Consider the following 23,535-nt stretch of genomic DNA (forward strand, 5'->3'; position numbering starts at 1 on the left):
CACCATGGAGAATAGAGGAAATCATTTTAACATAATGGAAAGGTAGACTGAATGAGAATAAATGCAGATGGGAGAAGCTTGCAGAATGCCCAGAGCCTGGAGCGTTTCTCGCACTGACTGACAGGAAATGGACCAAGGTAGGCACCTACATTTCCTCTATCTACCTATATGTTCTTTCCCCAGTTCCTTTAGCACAGTTTCTTTCCTTTCCTGATCAAACCCCTTTTCCCCGGACAGAATCTTTTTTTCCATTTGGAGTTTGTTGATCCAATAGGTATACAGAAGTCATACCTGCAGACATCAGACCCATGTTGTTGAAGCAAAACTAGATGGAAATAGTTCCTCCCTACTTTTGCCTACAGACCCCTCAGGCAACAGGTTTTTTTGGGGGGGACATTTATTCTCCTTCTTTATCCTTGAAGGGTGCCCTTGTCAGTCGTTTAAATCAGTTGTCATCTGGTAAAAGGAACACATAGGACCAATGAAGAGACCCTTTATCCTCTAGGACAATGTGAAGGGAAAGACTCACCTTAGTTGATCAACTGGGGAGAGAAGGAGCAGGACATAATGCCTCTGTGCTGGTTTGAACCAGATAATTAAAAGGTTCTAACTAAAAAAAGTCCCAGAGATCCTAGGTCTTGAATAGAAAAGGGTATAGATCTTAGAATGCTGAGAGAAAGTGTGAATGATTAATTTGGGCTCGTTTCCTAAACTCTCTGGATTTCAAAGAGCCTCAATTCTTCTCAGCCTGAGGGTACTGCTTCTGTCTCTGGAGAGACAGAAGTGCAGCTTCAGAGGTCGGGGGCCGTGGCCCACGCCTGTAATCCCAGCACTTGGGAGGCCGAGGTGGGCGGATCACCTGAGGTCAGGAGTTCAGGACCAGCCTGACCAACATGGAGAAATCCTATTTCGACTAAAAATGCAAAACTGGTTTCGGCGCATGCCTGTAATTCCAGCGACTGGGGAAGCTGAGGCAGGAGAATTGCTTGAACCCAGGAGGCGGAGGTTGCAGTAGACCAAGATCAACCCATTGTACTCCAGCCTGGGCAATAAGAGTGAAACTACATCTCAAAGAAAACAAAAATAAAAACAAAAATAAAAAACCCTGCAGCTTCAGTAACTCTCAGGGTATGCGCTGCCTGGGATAAGGGGGCCTTCGTGGAAATGGCCCCTTCACGGGGATTCCCCTGTAGTTTTCTGAGACTTCTCTGGGGACCAGGAACCACACAATCCTGAGGGTTCCTGAGACCCAAGGCCTAAACCTGAGAATTCCTCTGCAGCCAGTGTGGTCCTGCACACAGACACTGCTCATCTCGATCTCTTATCAGATGACCAAAGAAGTGTGACATTGGCTCCCTCCAGGGAGAGCATGCTATATAACCAGAGAGATTTCAACAGCCAGCTTTGTGACCTGGGCCGGGATAGCTTCGCCTCAGGGAAACATTACTGGGAGGTGGAGGTGGAAAATGTAATTGAGTGGACTGTGGGGGTCTGTAGAGACAGCGTTGAGAGGAAATAGGATGTCCTGCTACTTCCTCAGAATGGCTTCTGGACCTTGGAGATGCATAAAGGAAAATACTGGGCCCTGACCTCTGCTAAGTGGATTCTCTCTCTGAATGAGCCCCTTTGCCGGTTGGGCGTCTTCCTGGAGTATGAAGCTGGAGACGTCTCCTTCTACAACATGAGGGACAGATCGCACATCTGCACATTTCCCTGTTCAGCCTTTTCCAGGCCCCTGAAGCCATTCTTCAGGTTACAGTCTTGTGACTGCTGCATCTTCATCTGCTCCGCATTCACAGGAGCCAATGCGATCATGATGCCTGAAGAGGCCTGATAGTTCACAGATCGGGGACCCACCATGGCCCACAGAATCAGTTCCCTGGTCTCACAGCCATGGAGACAAGCCCTGGCCATCTCAGCAGCCATTGCATAATGCCCCTGGTAGAAGACATGCCCTCCTCCCTCCTAGTCACACAAGAGAACATCTTCCAGCTGCCTCTTTCACACCCAGTCCAGACCTCAGCCCCTGTTCACTCCTCACTAGGCTGTAGCTTTAGTAATTCCTTTGCTTGTAACTATGGGATGGGATCCAGTGTTAGAAATAAATGCTTGGTGCCCCAAAGAAGAGTCAGCACTCTGGCAAAAAGCTTTCTCAGCTAGGCAATTTACTTCTGCAGAAGGGTGCTGCTCGAAAGTCTGGTCACCACAAGAACACACCAAAAAAGAGGGAAAGAATTTTTATTCCTAATGCTGCTTGTCCCAGCTTCTGTGTTCAGTCACCACTCACCAGAGTTGGACTACACAATCTTAGCTGAACCTGATTAGCTAACTTGAAAGGGGCAGGGATGTGGTTACACTGGTTGGAAGGTCAGTTTCTGTGGGAAGAGCCATTGCAACGGGAGGGGTAATTTACAGAGTGAGTAGCAGATGTGGGCTCTGTAGGTAAGGACCAGTGGAAAAGTTGTTTACTGAAACTAAGACATGGAGACATAAAGGATAAGGAGGTTAGTTTGGCCTTATAAGTAGGGAACAAAGAACAAGGGCACTGAACAAGCCAAACCTTTGAAGAGGAACTTCTTTTATATCTGACATCCAGGCATAGGGAAGTAGGTGTTACACAGCTCCCAGCCAGGAAGAAAGTGTGAGAAGCTGATTGGCAGTGAACCTGCTCTTTAACATCGGGATGATGACATTGAGCCCAATATGCCAGTTGGCACCAGATGCTGTGGATTTGGAATGAGGCCAGCATCACCAGGATGTGAGAGGACAGAAGAATCCACAGGACCACCAGAGGGAAAAGGGAACCAGATATGCAGGTCAGAGATAGAAGAGGTGGAACCAGAGAGCTGGGAGGGAGCAAGGTTGTGACGGTGGTTAAGCCCCACCATAACAACTAAGGGGTCCTGGGATATGATGGCTCATTTCCACCCAACCCCAGGATTTCCAGAGCACACACCCACAGGCCTGGCCCTGGGATGAAGATGAATGAAGAACATGGACTCATGTGGATGTGATTTGGCTCCTGTGTCCCTGCAATAAACAAGGAGTCAGTAGTTAGTCCTTGAGTGTGGTTGAGGTTTGAGGTCCCAGCGGAGCAGAGTAGTACTGGACCTGGTCTGCGTCAGCATTCAGGTTCAATGAGGGCACCAGTGGCTTCAAACTTCCCGGTCTAATTATGTCTTTAGACACTTAATAACTGCTGAGGGCCTTAGGAGCTTTTGTTTATTTGGGTTGGTATTTGTTAATATTTATGGCATTTATGATTGAAACAGAAAATGTTAAAATGTAGCTTACTAATTCATGTTAAAATACCATGAATGCACCAATTACAGGTTAATATAAATAGAAAGATTTGTGAAAAAAATCAACTATTGTGTCTAAACAAAAGAACAAGAAGTGTGACATTGGTTAACTTTTTCCAAATCTAATGTCTGGCTTAATGGAAGACATTTGTATTCTCATATCTGCTTTTGTATTAAATCTATTGGTATATCACAGGTTATATAGGCCCCCAAAAACCTTATTGTACCCTACCGAGAGAATGAAATTTAAAAAAAAATTTATTATTAATATTATAATGAAAATAGTATTAACATTGGGGACTCCTTAACAGTATATCAGAGTTCACCCTAGGAATCCCCAGACAATATTTGGAAACTAGAATAGTGGATCCTGGACATTAATCCATGTGCTGGTTAATTTTAGATGTCAACTTGACTGGATTAAGAATACCTAGACAACTGATACAACATTATTTCTGAGTGTGTCTGTGAATGTGTTTCCAGAAGAGATTGGCATGTAAGTCAGTGGGAAATTCTCCCCTCCTATTGGCTAGAGGCCCAACAGAACAAACGGCAGAGGAAAGACAAATTCTTCTCTCCCCTGAGACATTCTTCTTTTTCTGCCCTTGGACACCAAAACTCCTGCCTTTCCAGCCTTTCAGCTTCGGGAATTGTACCAGGATGCCCTGGGTTCTCAGGTCTTTCGGTTCGGACTGAGATTTACACAATCGGCGTCCCTAGTTCTGAGGCTTTCGGACTTAAACTGAGCCATGCTACCAGCATCCCAAGGTCTCCGGCCTACAGACAAGCTGTCATGGGATTTCTCAGCCTCCATAATCACATGAGAAAATTTCCCTAATAAACGCTCACTCATACATATATATCTATATCTGTATCGTATTGGTTTTGTCTCTCTGGAGAACCCTGACTAATACAATCAGGCATCTAAAATTCTGGCCTGAAAGGTAGCACTTTAGGTTTGAGACAATTCAATAATCCAACAGGACTGAAAAAAAATAGTCCAAAATCATATTACTGCATTTACAAATAGACATATTATTCAATGAATCTGGAGTGATTCTTTCAACCTCTGTGGTTGAGGGCCAGATCATATATGGCCCTGAATGTCATCATGCTGACCTGCAGTTTACCTCTGAAAGGGGAGCCACTGGAAAGTTTGGCAGAAAAAGGACTGGACTTACTTCAGATGCTAGACAGAGATGGGCTGTGTGTAGGGGTGGTAGATGGAAGCCTGAAGACCCAGCTGGGAGCTACTGCAGTGATCCAGAGGGGAGATGCCAGTGACTTGTACCAGGGAGGAGCCATGAAACTATATGATGCTGGATTTATTTTCAAGACAGGGTAAAAAGGCTTAAATGTGGGATGTGAAAAAGGAGGGCATCAAGGGTGACCACAAGGTTATGGTCCTAAGAAGCGGTACAGATGGAGTTGGCACTTAGGGAGATGAGGAAACTGAGGGAGAAGTGCATTTTGAAGGCCAGAGGAGGAGCCAGCATGGAATTCAAGGTCACTTTTAGGCACGTTCAGGTTGAGGAACTTACTAGAGATCCCCGTGGAGATGCAGAGTAGGCAGGTCAATAATAAATGTGTAGGCCAGGCATGGTGACTCATGCCTGTAATCCCAGAACTTTGGGAAGCCAAGGCAGGTGGATCACCTGAAGTCAGGAGTTCAAGGCCAGACTGGCCAATATAGCGAAACTCAATGTCTACAAAAAATACAAAAATTAGCTGGGTGTGGTGGCATGCTCCTGTAATCCTAGTTACTCAGGAGACTGAGGTAGGAGAATCACTTGAACCTGGGAGGTGGAGTTTGCAATGAGCCGAGATCAGGCCACTCCAGCTTGAGAGACAGAGCAAGACTCCATCTCAATACATACATACATACATACAAACATTCATACATAAAACTATAGTAATAATAACAAATGTGCAGTCCAGGCAACAGGTCAGGAATGAAACACAAGTTATTCTCTTTGTCTTCTGTATCTTCATGTTTGCTGCCACTGCCTGTTTCACTTTAATGCATTAGTGATCTATTGCTGCATAACAAATTACCACAAACTTAGTGGTTTAAAACAGCACATACTTATCATTTTAGTTTCTGTGGGTCAGAAGTCCAGGCAGAGCTTAGTGGGCTTCTCTGCTCTGAACGTCAGAAAGCAAAAGTCAAGGTATTGGTCAGGCTGTAGCCTCATCTGGAGTCTCAACTGAGGGAGAGTCCTCTTTTCAGATCACTCAGGTCATTAGCAGAATTCATTTCTTTACAGTTGTAGGACTGAGAGCCCCAGCTCCCTGCAGGCTGAAGCTGGAGTCTGCTCCTAAAGGGCTCCTCAGCTCCCTGCTGTGTGGGTTTCCCACAATGACTACTTTCCTCTTCATAGCCAGCCAGGAAGACAGAGCCTCTAGAGTGGGTCAGCTAGCAAGACAAAGTGTTACTCTACATAATGTAGTCATGGAAGGGACATGCCATCAGCTTTACCATACTTTATTGGTTAGCAGCAAGCCACAGGTTCAGCTCACCCTCAGGGAAAGTATGGGCTACAAACTGCAGGAGGAGTAATCATAAGGGGTCCACTCCAGAGTCTGTAGGATACAACATATAAGAAACTCAAGGTTCTCCCATTGTAACTGGCCTGCTTCCCCTTTCCCTGGGCAACACACTGCACCTGCCTCTCTCTAGGAGTCTATTTCCATACAAGCAAAGTCTCAGAAAGAGAACACATGCATGGCCATCAGGCACTGTCTGCCATGATGATGGCCACTGCTGTACCACACCATAAACATTGTTCTATCAGTTACTACTGGATTCCCAACCATTAAAACCATTATACATTTCTATTTTTCCCTCCCAGCCCCATGCTTTTTTAAAGAGAGAGACAGGATCTTGCTCTGTCACCCAGGTTCGAGTTCTTGGTGTGATCATAGCTGAGTGCGGCCTTGAACTCCTGGACTCAAGTGATCCTCCTGCCTTAGTGTTCTATAGTGCTAGGATTATAGCTGTGAGACACTGGGCCTTGCTTGTCTTTATACACTTCTGTCTTTTCTTTACAGACAACCCTGAGTTCTTCATAGACCTGCCTGAGTAGGTGATCCCTCCTGTGTGGCATCTGCCTCATTAATCCCCCAGGCCCTCTTTGTGGTCTTTCCCTACTCCTAGGGAGATCCTTCTCAGAATTCTTGCTCCACTTGCTCCAGAACTGCTGAAATTCCTTAGGCTTTGATCCTGGGCTCTCTTTTCACACCACATATACTCTTGTAGGGTCCAGTCCATTTTCAGAGCTCTATCCCATGAGCAGATGCCACCGGCACCTGCATTTCTGTCTCCAGCCCCACACATTCCCTGACGTCAGTGCCCACTAGCATCTCACAATGAGTGTGTCCAAAACTAAACTCCCATCAGCCCTGCCTACCCATCATTATCTGAGTGAGCGACACCACCTAACAGTCATTTTAGCCTTCTCTTGTTGTCTCTTAACCCACCATATCTGACTGATAGCCAAGTCCTGCTATTTGTACTTCCTTTCAATAGTCCAGCTTAGTGGTTTGAGCACAGACTCTTTTGCCAGACAGCCTGGGCTCAAGGCCTAGCTTGGAAAGAAACTACTCATGTGACCTTGGTGAGTCGTTTTACCTCTCTGGACCTCAGCTTTGACATATAAAATGTGGGAAATAAGATACCTTTTAGTGTTGTTGTGAATCTTATTAATACATATAAATCTCAAAGCACAGTACCAACATGATAGTAGGTTCTACGTAAGTATTTGTTAGTACTAATATTAATAGTTGATCCAGACTCCTCTCCCCATCTCCAAGCCATCATCATTTCTTGCCTAGAGTGTCACAGTAGCTTCCTTCCAGGTCTCCCTATCTATTAACATCTGGCCCACTGAGGAGGACAGATACATTATTCAACCCCAGCAGGCATCATCCCATAGAATACAATGTAAATGGCACCCCCTACCTCCCATCTTCCCTTGCACCTGCCCCACTGCTATTTTCAATGTACACATTTTTTCACGTCAAACTTTTCAGAGATTTTCCCTTCACCTTCAAAGTGAGACTCCAACTCCACAGCAGGCAACTGTTGATGTTGTCTCCAGGGGAGGTGGGTTCAGGAGTCATCAATGCAGGGATCAGAATTGAAACTTACAGAATGGAAGACAATGAAATGCATTGAGGGTTAATACATGAAGGTGCTGTGCTAACTCTTCCTTAAATAACTTATGGAATAGGTCTTATTTCCACCCTACAGACAAAGAAACAGACATGATTAGTTAGTAAACTGGCTTTGGGTTCCAGGGCTAATGAGTTGTGGATGAAAAGAGATGAAGATAGAAAAAAAAAAAAGCCTAGAGACAGCAGATAGTAAGCCAGTGTGCGTGTGACGTGCTGACAGATATCTAGATATAACAGAAAGAAAATTCATGTTCATGGGAGTTCCTAATGGCAACAAGAGGTGAGATAATCATGAGAAATGGATATTTCTTGAGACTAACTCAGTAAAGGAGACAGATTTCTGGGCATTTTGCCACACCATTGCATGCAGAACACTGGAATTGGTCTCGTAGAAGACAAAGAGAAGATAGGATCAAGTGCCCAGGTCTTGAAGGAGGGCTAAGTGCACTTTTCACTTAGCGTACATTCTTGTGACTTATTTATTTATTTAGTTTTTGATACACTGTTGTAAGCAAACTGTATGCATTATCTTATTCCATCCTCACAACAGCAACCCTAAAAGTCAAGTACTATTACCATCCTTATTTTAGAGATAGGGAAACTGGGACACAGAGATGTTAGGTAACTAGCCCAAGGTCACACAGGCCACCTGGCTTGAGAATTAGTGCTCTTATCCACTCCATTATACAACCCCTCCTCACTAATTTTAAACTTCAGTGGCTGAGACCTACTAGATGATAGATTCTCAATAAAAATTTGTTGAATCACTGAATTCATTTCTGCCCCATTTCACATCCATTTCTTTCCCAAGACTTCTTTCCCAGAGTTCTATATAAAGGACTGCATGAGAAATGGACCCAGGGGCCTCATACTTCGGAAACTTCAAAGTTCAATGATACGGAGTATTGGGCCCAGAGACTCCTAATCTGAAGCTTAGCATCTCAGCTGCTTCTCTGTGTCAAAGCGACTTGAATCCTCCAGGCTAGGGTGGGTTGATCGTTCTTACTGATATAATTTCAAGCAACACAGCTTCTGATAGACTGTGAATTTAAAAATAAGCAAATGAATAATTAAATAAATAAGGATGATAGATGGATAGGGAATGATCAGTGGTATGGATTATAATAAAGTAAGAAAGTTTAGTAAAATATTAACTATATCACTACAATCTACATGGTAGGTATATTGGTATTTACTGAAAATTCTTTCACCTTTGCTTTATGTTTTACAAGTTTTATGATAAACTGTTGGGAAGGAAAAAGGGGAGGGAAAAATTTTGATATTCTGCCGATAACAGAGACCAGAAATACCATTGGCTTAAACAAAACAAGGGTTTTCTTGTTGTTTTGTTGGTTTGTTTGTTTGTTTGTTTTCATGTAAAATGAATTTAGATGGTGGCAGTCCAGGGCTGATCTGGCCGCTCAGAGATGTCATTCATGACCCAGCCTTCTTCTGATTTCATTCTCTGCTGTCTCTGCATGTGGCTTCCAACCTCAAGGTTGCCTCATGGTCCCAAGAGGGCTGCTGCATCTCCAGTTCAAAAGTCTACATCCTAGGCAAGAGGAAGAAGGAAGTACGGAGAGTGTACCTCACACTTCCCGCTATTTTGGCCTCGCTTTTAAAGGATCTCTGGGAGAAACAAGCCCACAACTTTCACCTACAAACTATTGGTTTCAACTTAGTCCCTTGGTCTCCAATAACTATGAGATGGAAGAGCATATTGCAGTACCCAAGAAAATTAGGCCTTATCACCAAGAGAAAAGAGGGAACGTATGATTCAGAAGCAACCAGCCATCTCAGCCAGATACTGCACAGCCTAAATTCAATCATTTACAATATAATCAAATTCCATCAGCCCCAGTCACATCTTAGCTTTAGGAGCTTTGATCACTGACTTGCAAATCCAAAAAGTGTGCTTTGAGGTCCTAGGCCACAGGAAGTACCAGTTTGTCCCACAGACCTCTTACAGAGATGGCATTCACAGTCTATCTAGTGTCCAGCTTCAGAGAGTATGTACTCCACTGGCAGCACAATAAACAAATACACAGGGAAATACTATATAGCACAAACCAGGAGCTAAGGGCGAATGAAGATGCTCAGAAACACCTGCACTAAAAATTTCCTGAAAAAGGTAAAACATGTCAAGCAACACTGCCTCTGGAAACCAGAAAAATTATATTATTTGATAACAGATCCTAAGCCTGGATGTTGGAGGTGCTTGAAAATGTGCACTGTGTCTGGCTTTCTTTCCATTTATATGTTATTTGACTCTGCAGTAAAATCTCCTCCTCCTCCATGTACCCATATTCATGCTAGCAAATGTTAGCAAACTGCCACAATAGCATTTTAATTAGTGCACATCTGTCTCTCTTCTTTTAATTAGTGCACATCTGTCTCTCTTCACCACATTATAATCTTTTCCCATTTTGTTCTGCTTATATTTCTATTATGATAAAAGACTTAAGACAAGTAAATACATAGAAATACTTATATACATGTACGTGCAAGAATGATTCAGATAGATAAACACAGAAACACAAACAGTAAGGGAGGTAGGGCTGGAATTTTACTTCAACGTGTACAATTCAATGTACTTTCAGTTTTCATTTCAACCTTCCTCAGTGGTTTTTTTCCTAGCAGCTGATGAGAAACATCACCTCTGAGCCAATCAAGAAACTAATTCTTCCAAAGAGAGATTATTCCAATTCCTCACGGTGACCTGACAGCCTCTGCTTTCTTTTTCCTTTCTTCGGAATGAGAGACTCAACCATAGTAGAAAGAATGGAGGACTATATTAACGACCCTTCTTCAGTGGGCTGTGATTTTCAAAGGCGAATACTAAGTTGTAAGTAGGGGATATTGATTACAGCCTGGGTTACAATGCCTGGGAGGACAGTGGCTGAATCACTGAGAGTGGTGAGTGGGCATGCAGGGAAAGTACTCACCCAGAGAAAGGGTGAGGTGCCTGTGTTTGTGTGTGTATGTGCGTGTGTGTCTGCATGGGCACCCACACACATGTGTGGGTATGCGGGGAGAGACAAGTAGTTCAAAGAATAAAGACCTGCTGATGTTGGGATTTGGTGGAAGGAAAGGGAGACAACATAAATGAAGAAATATTCCAACTGCATGTTCTTAAGAACGTATTGTGGTCAGAAAAGGGCAAAAAAGTCTCTAAAATCTGTTCTGGCCAACTCAAGCCATCTATTCTAAGAGATTCTAGAAAGAGATGTGCCTTATAGATTCATATGTAAATTTGTTCATTATGGAAATATTTATAATATAGAAAAATCTGAACCAGCATACACATACAACAGGCGGGGGATAGACAAAAAATGCATGGTTCAATCACAAAAGAGATTTCCATGCAGTCTTTAGGAATTGTGTTTTTAATGAAGGGCAATTATTTCTAATTTTAACAATGTTGGATCCATACATTAAACCTTGTTTTGTTTCTTTTAGGAACAGTATATCTTTTTCCTTCCATTCATCATTTCCCCAAAACCTAACATATGTGTTCCAATGGATACAATCTATTTCACTGTATGAATATACAATTATTTTTTAACACTTTCCTACTTTGGCTTTTCAATTATCTATATTTGGCTTCTGTAGATTTTATTATACTTAACAGCCTCAGGCATAAATTTTTGTCTTAATTTCTGATTGTTTTTTTCCTTCAATAATAATTCCAATAAGTGGAACTTTTGGGTAAAACATACAACTTCTTTTATTTAAATAGCAGTTCCTTGGTACAGCATGTAACTTTTTAAGGATGCTTGCTGTATATATGACCAAAATGCTTTGAGAAATATTTATATTTCTACTACCAAAGTATATGATTACTACTACAGAGTTTTTTACTGATTTATTGATTTGTAGAAATGGGGGTCTCATTATGTTGCCCAGGCTGGTCTTAAACTCCTGGGCTCAAGGGATGCTCCCACCTCAACCTCCCAAATTGCTATGATTACAGGCATTAGCCACTACTTAAACTTTTATTCCTTTATGCTTTCCTTCATTTGCAATATTGACTATAATCAGGAGGGAAAAAAATAAATATCCTTTTAAAAAATGAAAACTTGGGAGGCCAAGACGGGCGGATCATGAGGTCAGGAGATTGAGACCATCCTGGCTGACATGGTGAAACCCCGTCTCTACTAAAAAATACGAAAACTTAGCCGGGCGAGGTGGCGGGCGCCTGTAGTCCCAGCTACTCGGGAGGCTGAGGCAGGAGAATGGCGTAAACCCGGGAGGTGGAGCTTGCAGTGAGCTGAGATCCGGCCACAGCACCCCACCCGGGGGGAAAAAACGAGAAACCCCCCCCAAAAAAAAAAAAAAAAAAAAAAAAAAATGAAAACATATGTCTCCCTTTAAGCAGAGCAGAGAAATTGTTAACTCAGAAACCAATGATAATAAAAATGATACCCCTTCTGTAGCAACATAAAGAGCAGTTTTGGGGAGCAGAAGATGTGGTGAAATGCAATGTTTAGTGCGGGTGGGTGCAAGATCCAGGCAGGGGTGGAGGATGGCCGGCTGCACAGACCTCTGTTCCGGTGCTTCCTCTTCATTCCTCCCCACCTCCCTCTGCAGACCTTGTTCTCAGAGGCCATTCCCAGACCCAGGTAGCCACAGCAGCAGGTGTTATGGCTGCAGGCCTCATGCTCCTTTGATTTAGAAGAAACTGTTGAGGAGTTAGTTTTTACTGAGTAGCTAATATGTTCCAAGCAGTATTCTCACTCATAATAATTACTGTTAAGTAATACATGAAAAATTTTAAATTTAAAGCATTTCGATATTTTAATAGTAAAGGGAGCAAAAGGCCAAAATGTCCTTTCACTCACTTAACCTCCAATCTTCAGTTTAGCATGCACCTTTTTATACACTTTTTCAGGTGTTTACATCTATATGTGGAAATGTATAGTTTTGCTTTTGTTTTTCAATTGAATCATTAGTATAGTTCTGCAACATACTTTTTGATCACTTAGTGTGTCTCCATTATCTAGGTTATGACAATAAGTCAACTCTTTTTACCTGCTTCATTGAATTCCCTCCGAGGGATGAGCCATCATTCCTCTAAGCAGTCTCCTGTTGGGTGGCTGGTTCAGTTGGTTACCACTTTTATGCTTTAAAAATAGTGCTGCAGTGTCATTCTCACAGAGGCTTCTCTCTGCACCTATGCAAGTACTTTGCTGGACTAGACATCAGGAAGTGGAATTGCTGGGCCGATTGTGCACATTCTAATTTCACACTTAATGATATTGAATGAGTAAATAAAGTTCCAATGGTTTTGTCCCATAACCGAGATCACACAGCTTGTGAATCTTAGAGCCTTTATCTATTGCTTACCTTTTTTGTGTCCATAACACTAACATAGTAGGCCTGGCCCATTGTGGGTGCTCAGTAAATATTTGTTGAATGACTTTATGAAGGAAGAAAGAAAAGATGAGTAAAACTTGGTCTTATTTGCAGCTCTCTGATCTCTAGCCTTGAATTAAATGTGATGGGTTCAGCCCCTGACTGACTCCAGAGCCCCCACCAGGCAGTCTGCCTGAATCCCACCAGGAGTCCACTGGGCCATGACTTGACCATGATGATGGTCAAAAGTTGAGGCTTTGAGGAGTCCAAGGTATTGGACACCATCTGTGGTGGACCCCAGTGGATCCAAGGAGCCCAGTGAAGAGGGTCCTGCATGAATCAGAGGGGGATAGTGGAGGGTTGGACATGGCAGGGGAAGTTTGGGGAAGTGATAGGATTCTGAATATTTTCAAGCAGTAGAGTCAAGGATTTCTTGATTGGATAACATGTTCATTATACATAGACATGTTTACAGGTAATTTTCCATGTTGGAACTCAAAAGTAAAGACCCTGAAGGACAGACTTTTTTGGCACCGGTAAGATCTTCTTCTGTCACTGTAATTGAGTTAGCCCTGGGGAAGTGGACCTGTGGAATCCTATAGCTTCCTTTGGGCCATAGTGTCTGCTCCACACCTTCTGGTGTCTCCTGATATGCAGCACGGATGAAAATGGCAAGTTCCCTGGCCTTTCTTCTGCTCAACTTTCAAGTCTGCCTCCTCTTGGTCCAGCTGCTCACTCCTTGCTCAGGTAGGGATTGATTCCATGATTGTTTCTGAAGCAGACAATTACGTATTAATGTCCTCATAGAACTTTTGACTCCTTCCCAAACCTGGAAGTCCATCCCAACTGGAAGGATCACATGTCACTAAGAGACAAAGAGTGTTTCTGTTAGCATTGGGTCCCCCTCTAGGTTCTCTGTATCTCGCCTTCCCTGTCTGAGAAGCACCCTTCCTCTCATGACCCCAACTCTAACACCCTCTGGTGGAGCCTACTCCTTGTGATGACAGCTCAGTTTGCTGTGCTTGGACCCCTTGGGCCCATCCTGGCCATGGTAGGTGAAGACTCTGATCTGCCCTGTCACCTGTTCCTGACAGTGAGTGCAGAGACCATGGAGCTGAGGTGGATAAGTTCCAGCCTAAGGAGGGTGGTGAATGTGTATGCAGATTGCAAGGAAATGGAAGACAGTCAGAGTGCAGAGTATTGAGGTAGAACTTCGATTCTTCAGGATGGCATCACTGCAGGGAATACTGCTCTCCGAATATACAATGTTACAGCCTCTGATAATGGAAAGTACTTGTGTTATTTCCAAGATGGTGACTTCTATGAAAAAGCCCTGGTGGAGCTGAAGGTTGCAGGTGAGCCTCCAGGTTTGGTTCTGAGAACATTTCTCTGTAGGATCTAGAGCAGATGCAGAGTTCCTCTTCCAAAAGCACTGCAGACACTCCTGCCTGCTCACTAGCAATTGTCTGCACTGCCTTCCAACTTAGCTTCTCTGAGGCCCTTAAGAAAGACACAGGGTTTCCTTTAGGAAGAATCCCTGCTATACCCTACATGCTCAAGTAAACAACTCCCTCCCACTGGCGACCAGAGATATAAGGGAAGTGAAGGGTGAGGGATAGGAAGCATAAGAAACCATCTCTTCAGTGACTGGTACACAGTCATTTTGGTTTAGTTGCGTAACAGATGGCTTCTGTTGTGTCTCCAAGTGCACACTACCATGGGCCCTGGGAGGTGGAATAGTGATTGTATCTGCTGCCAATGTTTTCCAATCAGTGACTCCCAGAGAGATTTTTGTAGTAGAATGAGGCATGTTTCTTACTTGTTGCAGTGAGGAAGAACACACATCATGGGGAGCTGTGGCAGTATCTCAGTAAGAAGGTGTTAGAGCAGATTTATTATACAATTTGGGTTTGTGTTAGGGGATTTCAGGAAGGGTTTATAGACTTAGCCCTCTGCTCTGGATGAGATACTGTCAGGAAGGTGTGGGGAGATGAATTCTGTGAGTGGAACCTTAATCAAGCTTATCTAGGAGGAAGGAGACTAGGATGAGACTAAAGCTATAATTGATGAAGAGGCAGCAATTCCTCATTGCCGATGGGGGATGTTTGGTCATTGTTGTGGTTTGGACAATGTTCATGTTTTTCTCTGCACTCACACATGATGTGGGGTGTTCTTGTTTTTCCCATGATCTGTCGTAGTGACAAAGTACTATTTTCTGTGTTTTGTGAAATTGTTCATGTTCAGCAGGAGGATACCAAGACCTGGTGTCAGGTTCCAGATGTCTGGGATGGCTTTTTTCTTTCTCAGTGCAATCCCTTGCCTCAGGGCTTCTGGTTGGGTTTGGTTTAAGGAGAGCTATAGAAGACAATGGTAGAAGGAAGAGAGAAGGGAGAGGTCTGGGCACTTATTCCCTGGCTTTCTTCCTGCAAGTTACCCTCAGGCTGGCTGCATTGCCTTGCAGAAGGTCATAGCTCAACTCAGGAATGTCCTCAATCCATAAATCTCTTCTTTTATGTCTCCAGAACAGCTCCCTCTCCTCCTCCCTCTGGTAATTGGAGTGGGTGGAAATAGCCCCACTGTTACTGACTCTGGGATACTGCACTAGCCCATTTAGTTTTCTCCATCATGACCACACTTGTGTAAATAGCTCCTGAATGAAATCTTCCTTGAATTATCAAATGTGAGTCTGCCATTGATTCCCATTAAGACCCTCCCTGATACAGGAGCTCTCAAGAATTTAGGCCAATTTATCCTTCCACAGCACTGGGTTCTGATCTTCACGTTGAAGTGAAGGGTTATGAGGATGGAGGAATCCATCTGGAGTGCAGGTCCACTGGCTGCTATCCCCAACCCAAAATACAGTGGAGCAACATCAAGGGAGAGGACATCCCAGCTGTGGAAGCACCTGTGGTTGCAGATGGAGTGGGCCTGTAGCATTAGCAGCATCCGTGATCATGAGAGGCAGCTCTGGGGAGGGTGTATCCTGCATCATCAGAAATTCCCTCCTCGGCCTGGAAAAGACAGCCAGCATTTCCATCAAAGGTCAGTACCTGCTTGGCCTCAGCTTTACTGAGTTGAGCTGTGACAGGTGATGAAGGGTTATGTGTGAGTTTCTACTGCGTGAGTCTCTGCGGTCAACATGGGTGTCTTCACCACACGTAAGGTTCAAAGCAGGGACCTGGAGGCTCCTCCCTGCTGCAGGGGAGCTTCCCCACTCCACAAAGCTGTTCATGCCACAAACATTTACTGAACATTTCCTGCCTGACAGAAAGTGTGACAGGTAATGTGAATTGGGTAAAAACATTAAGAGAAGTTCCTTATGTAAAGTCAAATGACAAAATGGGAAAACATATATATATTTACAAACTCATAGAGAAAGCTAATCTCCTTGAAACAGAAGATTTTGAAAACTGAGTAAAAAATTTTAACAAAGGTCATGAATTGTTAATTCACAGGAAAGGAAATAATCCACAAAAGGGTGCTCATTCTCACTCATTAGGGAAACATATATAGGAAATCATTTTTCACTTATGATATTGGCAAAAATCAAAACCACACTGCCTTGCTTGATAGCACATGGCTATGGCAGGAATGTAGGAAGGCAGTGACTCTCAGTCATTTGCTCATGTCACTTGTATTTTTGGTATGCATTAGCACAACCTCTATTGGGGGATCTATCCAAACTACGTATTTATTTATCAAAAATTCCAGTTCTGGGAGTTTATCTGATAGATTAGCTTGCATTTGTATGAGATGATCCATATAAAATGTTTCTAGGGTGTTTGTTTATTTGTTTGTTTTTGAGAGGGAGTCTCATTCTGTTGCCCAGGCTGGAGTACCATGGTGCAGTTTCAGCTTACTGCAACCTCCTTCTCCTGGGTTCAAGAGATCCTTCTGCCTCAGCCTCCCCATTAACTGGGATTACAAGCATGCACCACCAGACCTGGCTGATTTTATATTTTTACTAGAGATGTGGTTTCACCATGTTGGCCAGACTAGTTTCAAACTCCAGACCCCAATTCATCTGCCTGCCTCAGCCTCCCAAAGTGCTGGGATTACAAGTGTGATTCACCATGCCCAGCCTGTAAAAAGTTTCTTACAGCATTCATTGTGATTGTACAAGGTTAGAAGCTATGCAGAAGCTTACTGATGATCAACTTCCATAAAGGAAATACTGCCCAGTTGTGAAAGAAAAAAGAGATAATTCTTTCTATATTAATATGGAAAGATCTCCAAAACACAATTTATCCAGAAAGAGCAAGATGCAGAGTGATGTGTATAGAATGTCATTTTTGGTTTAAATAAGAGGAAAAATAAGAATATATTTTAAATAACTTTTTTTAGTTCTTGACTGTGTTATTAATTTACAGTTTTAAAATTTAACAAGCAATCTTGTAACACTCACTGTACATCAGGCACTTTATTTATTTATTTAGTGACAGAGTCTCACTGTCAACCAGGCTGGAATGCAGTGGCACAATCTTGGCTCACTGTAAGCTCCGCTTCCCAGGTTGAAACAATTCTCCAGCCTCAGCCTTCCAAGTAGTTGGGATTACAGGGACATGCCACTACACTCAGCTAATTTTTGTAATTTTAGTAAACATGGGTTTTCACCATGTTGGCCAGGCTGGTCTCGAACTCCTGACCTCAAGTGATCTACCCACCTTGGCCTCCCAAAGTGCTAGGATTACAGGCATGAGCCACTGCACCCAGCCCATCAGGCCCTTTATAAGTACTAATTTAATTTTTCTAACTTCAGGAAATAGGTATTACCATTACCCTCATTTTGTAGATTAGACCACTACAAACAGAGGTTATGTAAGTAGTCCAACATCACACTGCTGGTCACAAGCGGGAGCCAGCATTTAAACCCATGCCCTCTGACTCCACAGTTTATATCCCTAAGCATCATATTAAGTGGACTAAGGAGAAGTTAATAGAGGGAGGGAGGGAGAACTGGGTGGTTGGGAGAGTTGCATGACTTCATGTATTTATAGTTTTTGAACCATGTAAATGTGTTACTGGTTGAAAAAATATTTAGAAAAAAATGAGTATGACTCTGCTCAAGTTAATTTCCATATGAGAGGCAGACATCTCAAGATAAGTGATAGTAGTAGCTTGTAGTGAGGGTTTACCAAAGTCTTCTCTATAGTCCTCTGAGACTTTAGGAAGAGAACGCTTATTTAACCTCATGAGACAGATTCACTGCCCCTGACCTGGGCTAAAGAGCTAGAACTTGGGGTGCTGAGGCTGGGGAGGCTGAGTGCACCAGCGCCCATGACCCACAGCTCTCCCTTTCGTAGATCCCTTCTTCAGGAGCACCCAGTCCTGGATCGCAGCCCTGGAAGGGACCCTGCCTATCTCGCTGCTGCTTCTTGCAGGAGCCAGTTACTTCTTGAGGCAACAGCAGAAGGAAAAAATTGCTCTGTCCAGGGAGACAGAAAGAGAGTGAAAGATGAGAGAAATGGGATATGCTGCCACAAAGCAGGAAATAAGCCTAAGAGGTATCCAAAGTGAACAGAGAATCTAAGCCCCAGGCTTGCATGCCCAGCCTGAAGATCTCACCCCCATCCCCACTCTGGCACTGCATCATGTTTAAGGTTTGTTTTCCGAAACTCCCCTCAACTATAACTGTTCTTTTTTTTTTTTCTTTTTTTTGTTTATTTTCCAGAGAAGCTCCAGGAAGAACTCAGTAATTTCCCATTCCCCAGGAGATCCAGGCATGTCTTCCTATCCCCTCCTTGAGGGCCTTGATAACTCTTCCTTCCCTGTTCATTCCATTGCAGAGAGGAGTAAAATCTAGCACATGGCTCGTGAGTGGCTCTGACATTTTCTCTGAATTTGAATCTATGACTGTCTCTCCTCGGATATTTTCCAGCCTACAAATCTTTGTCCAGGTTTGAAAAGTGGTCCTGGATCTCTTTACTCAGGAAAAGAAAATAACTGTGGCACTTTGGAGAAACTCCCCGGAAGGAGTCTCTCTCTCTCTTCTTCTATCTTTCTCATTCTTGGAAAAAGAAAGTCTTCAATCTCTTTGTACTAGGGGCCACAGACTTTTATGCCTTAAAAAACCCTGAGGAAATCCAGGGGTGCACTTCAAAAGGAAGAGGGAAGAGAAGGATGAGGTGCATTTTCTATGGCAGGAAACTTACTTGTTGTTTTCCATAATCTAGAGGATGTTGAAAGGAAAACAAGAATGGAAGATTTAAGAGACAAGAAAATTAGAAAAGAGAGAGGGAGAAAAGTGTGTCTAATAAAGTGGAGTAACTACAGTGGCTCAGTTGGTACAGATTTATTATAACTGCATCAAAAACTAGTCCCTGAAGTTGTTCATTAAATTTTCCAAATTCTTTTTAGAGCAAGGTAGGAAATGATACAGATTGAGAAGGATGGATCTTGTACTCCTAGACATTCGCATATAGACATGGTGACACCTATGCCCAGGTACAGGAGTATAGACAGATTCAAAATAGATTGGCAGGACACCATTGGGAAGGAACTCTCACAGTGACTGCCTTGCCACTAGCATCCAGCCAATGTTCCCAGACTGGATATTAAGAAGAAGAGGTGAAGAGAGAATTGAGCATGCAGAGTGAGACTGGAGGGAAGGGTGAAATGGTCAAAAAGAAATATTAGATGGATGCAAAAAGAAGCAGAAAGGGCCAACACAGAAAAGACAGAGTTCAGGTGACATCTCTACCTTTCTGTTATTGTAGGAGGAGAGACGTCTCCTCCTACATGGTGAGTGAGCCTGATGCTCTCTGAGTTTGCTGGATTATGGGCCATGAATATTTTAACCTTTATTCTGCTGTGACCCATTAATGTTCTCAGTTGGATTAATCAGATCTAACCCGAAGACTCTATTTTGCATGTTGAGGGGGTGACTTCTGCTTTTCTGGAGCCTCTGAGAGACTGCTGACCCTGCACATGCGCAGGCAAAGCCTGGCCATGCAGCCTGCACCCCTCATGACACAGGGAGCCAAGTCTGACATTGTTTAGAAGGTGCCACCTCTTATCCATCAGAGCTGTAGAGGAGGGAAGCTGAACCCTGGAAGAGACTCTGAAGAAAAGCAGAGAAAACGTGTAGTGAAAGGAGAATGGAGTGTGGAAAAGAACAAAAATACTGATCTTTTTCTTATCTGTGTCTCCTTCCTTTCAGAATGGAAAATGGCCCTTTTCAAGCCTGGTGAGTAAATCACTGTATGTTCCCTGGACCAACAACCTGAGGGACCATATGCCTTTTTCCTCCTCCAACTCTTGTGATTTGGGGGAGAAAATTTGCTTTGACTTCCTTCGTGGATAGGAAGACACATGAAGGGTGGAGCTGAGGAGAAGGAGACACACACTGAGTGATACTGCAGGAAGAGTGAGGATGGAAATGCCAAGGAGAGGAGGCAATGCCTGCCCAAAGAACTTTGTCCTTCCCAGGCTTCCCATGTCTCCTACTGACTGTGTCTCCTCAAAGGTTTTAATGCTTCTGAGTTTTGGACTCCACATTTTTAAATGATGTTTGCAAACTGTGTTTTGTGGAGGTTGATGTGAAGACTGAAGCAATAATAAATATGCATTGGTCAAAAACCTAGTAAGAAAGAGATGATGAGTTCAAACTGCGTGGTTGAAGAGGGTGTGTGGAAAGGAGGGTTAAGGGAAAGCAACAAGGAAAAGTGCAGTACCCCCATGGTTCCCAACAGTGGGGAGCTGTCTCCACCCCTAGCCTGCGAGGGCTAGGAAAAGGAGGCAGTTACTGGAACCCAGAGAAAGAGATAGCTCAAAGATAGGGCTTCCTGAGAAGAATCGAATCGTCAGGCCTTGTTAGAACAGCACTAGCTGCTGCTGGCAGGGAGGAAGCAGGAAATTAAACGATGTGTCTCTCCTTTCTTTCTCCTTCCAATCTCCTATCAGGGCCTCCCGTTGGCCAAACCCAATGGCAAACCAAAGGACAGGGGAGCCCAGTGGCACTGTTCTTAAAGGACAGATTCCTGGGGCCCAGAAGAGGGTGGAGAAAGCTGAAAGGTGGAGAGTGAATCTGGGGCATCTAAGGCCCCACATATAGCCTAGCACAGAGATGGCCTTGCAGCTATTAGAACATCAGGAGCTTCCTTCATGCCCTGCTGTGGGCTGAGTAAATAACATGATTGCCTTAAACAGCGCTAGAGATTTGTATGTTTATCCCCATTTTTCAGGTGAGGAAATTCTTCAGATGAAGCTCCACCTTGTTAAATAAATTGGATATATGGAAAAATAGAACTGCAGAAAAGGGGAACACATTTAGCTCACGAGTGGTCGAGTGAAGATTGAAAATTAACCTCTGAGGGCCGGGCGTGGTAGCTCATGCCTATAATTCCAGCACTTTGTGAAGCTAAGCCGGGCAGATCACAAGGTCAGGAGATTGAGACCATCCTGGCTAACACGGTGAAACCCCTTCTGTACTAAAAATACAAAAAAAAAAAAAAAAAAAATAGCTGGGCATGGTGGTGGGCACCTGTAGTACCAGCTACTTGGGAGGCTGAGACAGGAGAATGGTGTGAATCTGGGAGGTGGAGCTTGCAGTGAGCCGAGATTGCACCACTGCACTCCAACTTGGGCAGCAGAGCAAGACTCTGTTTCCAAAAAAAAAAAAAAGAAAGAAAGAAAATTAACCTCTGAGTATAAAGCATCAGTGGGCAGAACAGTGTGGGGAGGGAAACAACAAAAATGTAGAAGGAGGATCCTTGTTGCTTCTTGAGGCCGCATCAGGGTATTAGGTTAGCCAGATACTGACCTTATTTTCATTTCGCCTCTGGTCACAAGACCCCTGGGGCTTTCACCAATGACACGGATGAGAGAATCGCATTCAGGGCAGACTAGGGACCTCAGGTTCTGGAAGGACCTCCTCAGCATGGCCCAGGCCTTGCATGCTCAGGTTCTGAAATCCAGGAAAAATGACTGACCCCATGGACACCTCCTCAAACTCTCTGCAGCATATGTGATTCTGGATCCAGACATGGCAAACGCCATCCTTCTTGTTTCTGAGGACCAGAGGAGTGTGCAGCCTGCTGACGAGCCCCATGACCTACCAGACGACCCTGAGAGATTTGAATGGCGTTACTGTGTGCTTGGTGTGAAAACCTCACATCAGGGAGACATTACTGGGAGGTGGAAGTGGGGGACAGAAAAGAGTGGCATATTGGGGTGTGTAGTAAGAACATGGAGAGGAAAAAAGGATGGGTCAAAATGACACCAGAGAATGGATACTGGACCATGGGGCTGACTGATGGGAATAAGTATCAGGCTCTCACTGAGCCCAGAACAAACCTGAAACTTCCTGAGCCCCTAAGAAAGTGGGGATCTTCCTGGACTATGAGACTGGAGAGATCTCATTCTACAATGCCACGGATGGATCTCATATCTACACCTTTCTGCACACCACTTTCTCTGAGCCTCTGTATCCTGTATTCAGAATTTTGATCTTGGAGCCCACTGCCCTGACCATTTGCCCAACACCAAAAGAAGTAGAGAGTTCCCCGGATCCTGACCTAATGCCTGATCATTCCCTGGAAACACCAGTGACTCCGGGCTTAGCTAATGAAAGTGGGGAGCGTCAGGCTGAAGTAACATCTCTGCTTCTCCCTGCCCAGCCTGGAGCTGAGGGTCTCCCCCTCCACAACAACCAATCAGAACCATAAAGCTACAGGCACATACTGAAGCACTTTACTGATATTCATTCGATTATTCCATAGGACAGTTGCTTGAGTTTGGTGCCACCTTATTGTCCCCTTTATGCAAATAAGGAGACTGGGGTGTAGAAAAGTGTATTGACTTTACAAAGTAGACATGACTAGTGAACGACAGAGCTGGAATCTGAACAACAATAACTAACATTAATGGAGAACTTAAAATGTTCTGAGTGCTGTGTTAAGGGCTTCGGTGAGTGTCAGTCCTTTAATCCTCACAACACCCCATTGGGTAGTCTCATTTTGCAAGTATGAAAGCTGAGGCAGGGCAACATTAAGTAACTTACATAACTCATACGGTAATTTGTGCAGTTGGGAGATGGTCAGCCTCAGTCCCTGGCTAATTGCCCATTCTTTTCTAGCCTGATTTTTCCCCCTTGGGAAGAACCTCCATGTAGCCCTGAGGTTCCCTTCCCAGGGCAGCTCCAGGATAGAGATCACTGTGGGTGGTTGTGGAGTTGACACCTCTATTGACTCCTTCCCAGCTGACTGTCAGAGCCTTAGACCCAGCAGTCCTTGGAGTGGCTCTGCAGAGTGTCTTTGTTGAGAGAATAACGTTATAGTTCCCACATGGCCTGTGACTTGGAAAGAGACTAGAGGCCACACTCAATGGGGCACAGATGTGTGCCCACCCAACAAATGTGATAAGTGATCGTGCAGCCAGAGCAAGGCTTCCTACAGTCAAGATTTCTAGGCAGAACAAATACCCTAAATATCCTCTGTGATATAAGTAATTTGGATGAAGGAAGCTAGAAGAATTACAGGGATGATTTTAATCCCGCTATGGACTCAGTCTCCTGGAAAAGGATCTGTTCACTCCTGATCATTGGTGGATGTTAAACCCATATTTCTTTCAACTGATGCCTGCTAGGGAAAACTGCTCCTCATTATTATCACTATCATTGCTCACCACTCTATCCCCTCTACTTGGCAAGTGCTTGTTAAGCTCTAGTTGTTCAATAAATGTGTTAATAATGCTGACTCCTCAA

At 43.9% G+C, this 23,535-nt stretch overlaps 1 pseudogene across 1 annotated transcript; it reads left to right on the forward strand.

Annotated features, from left to right (window-relative positions):
- Positions 1–29: 29 nt before the first annotated feature.
- Positions 30–23,535, forward strand: LOC103883550 (annotated as a pseudogene). Its single transcript, XR_004184509.1, has 10 exons — positions 30–137; positions 8,870–10,323; positions 13,309–13,580; positions 13,841–14,188; positions 15,595–15,875; positions 18,137–18,337; positions 18,505–18,553; positions 19,550–19,574; positions 19,833–20,019; positions 21,794–23,535. The product of XR_004184509.1 is annotated as a butyrophilin subfamily 3 member A3-like (transcript).

The sequence above is a fragment of the Papio anubis genome, chromosome 6 (genome assembly GCF_008728515.1).
Source record: "Papio anubis isolate 15944 chromosome 6, Panubis1.0, whole genome shotgun sequence".
Lineage (NCBI taxonomy): Eukaryota > Metazoa > Chordata > Mammalia > Primates > Cercopithecidae > Papio > Papio anubis.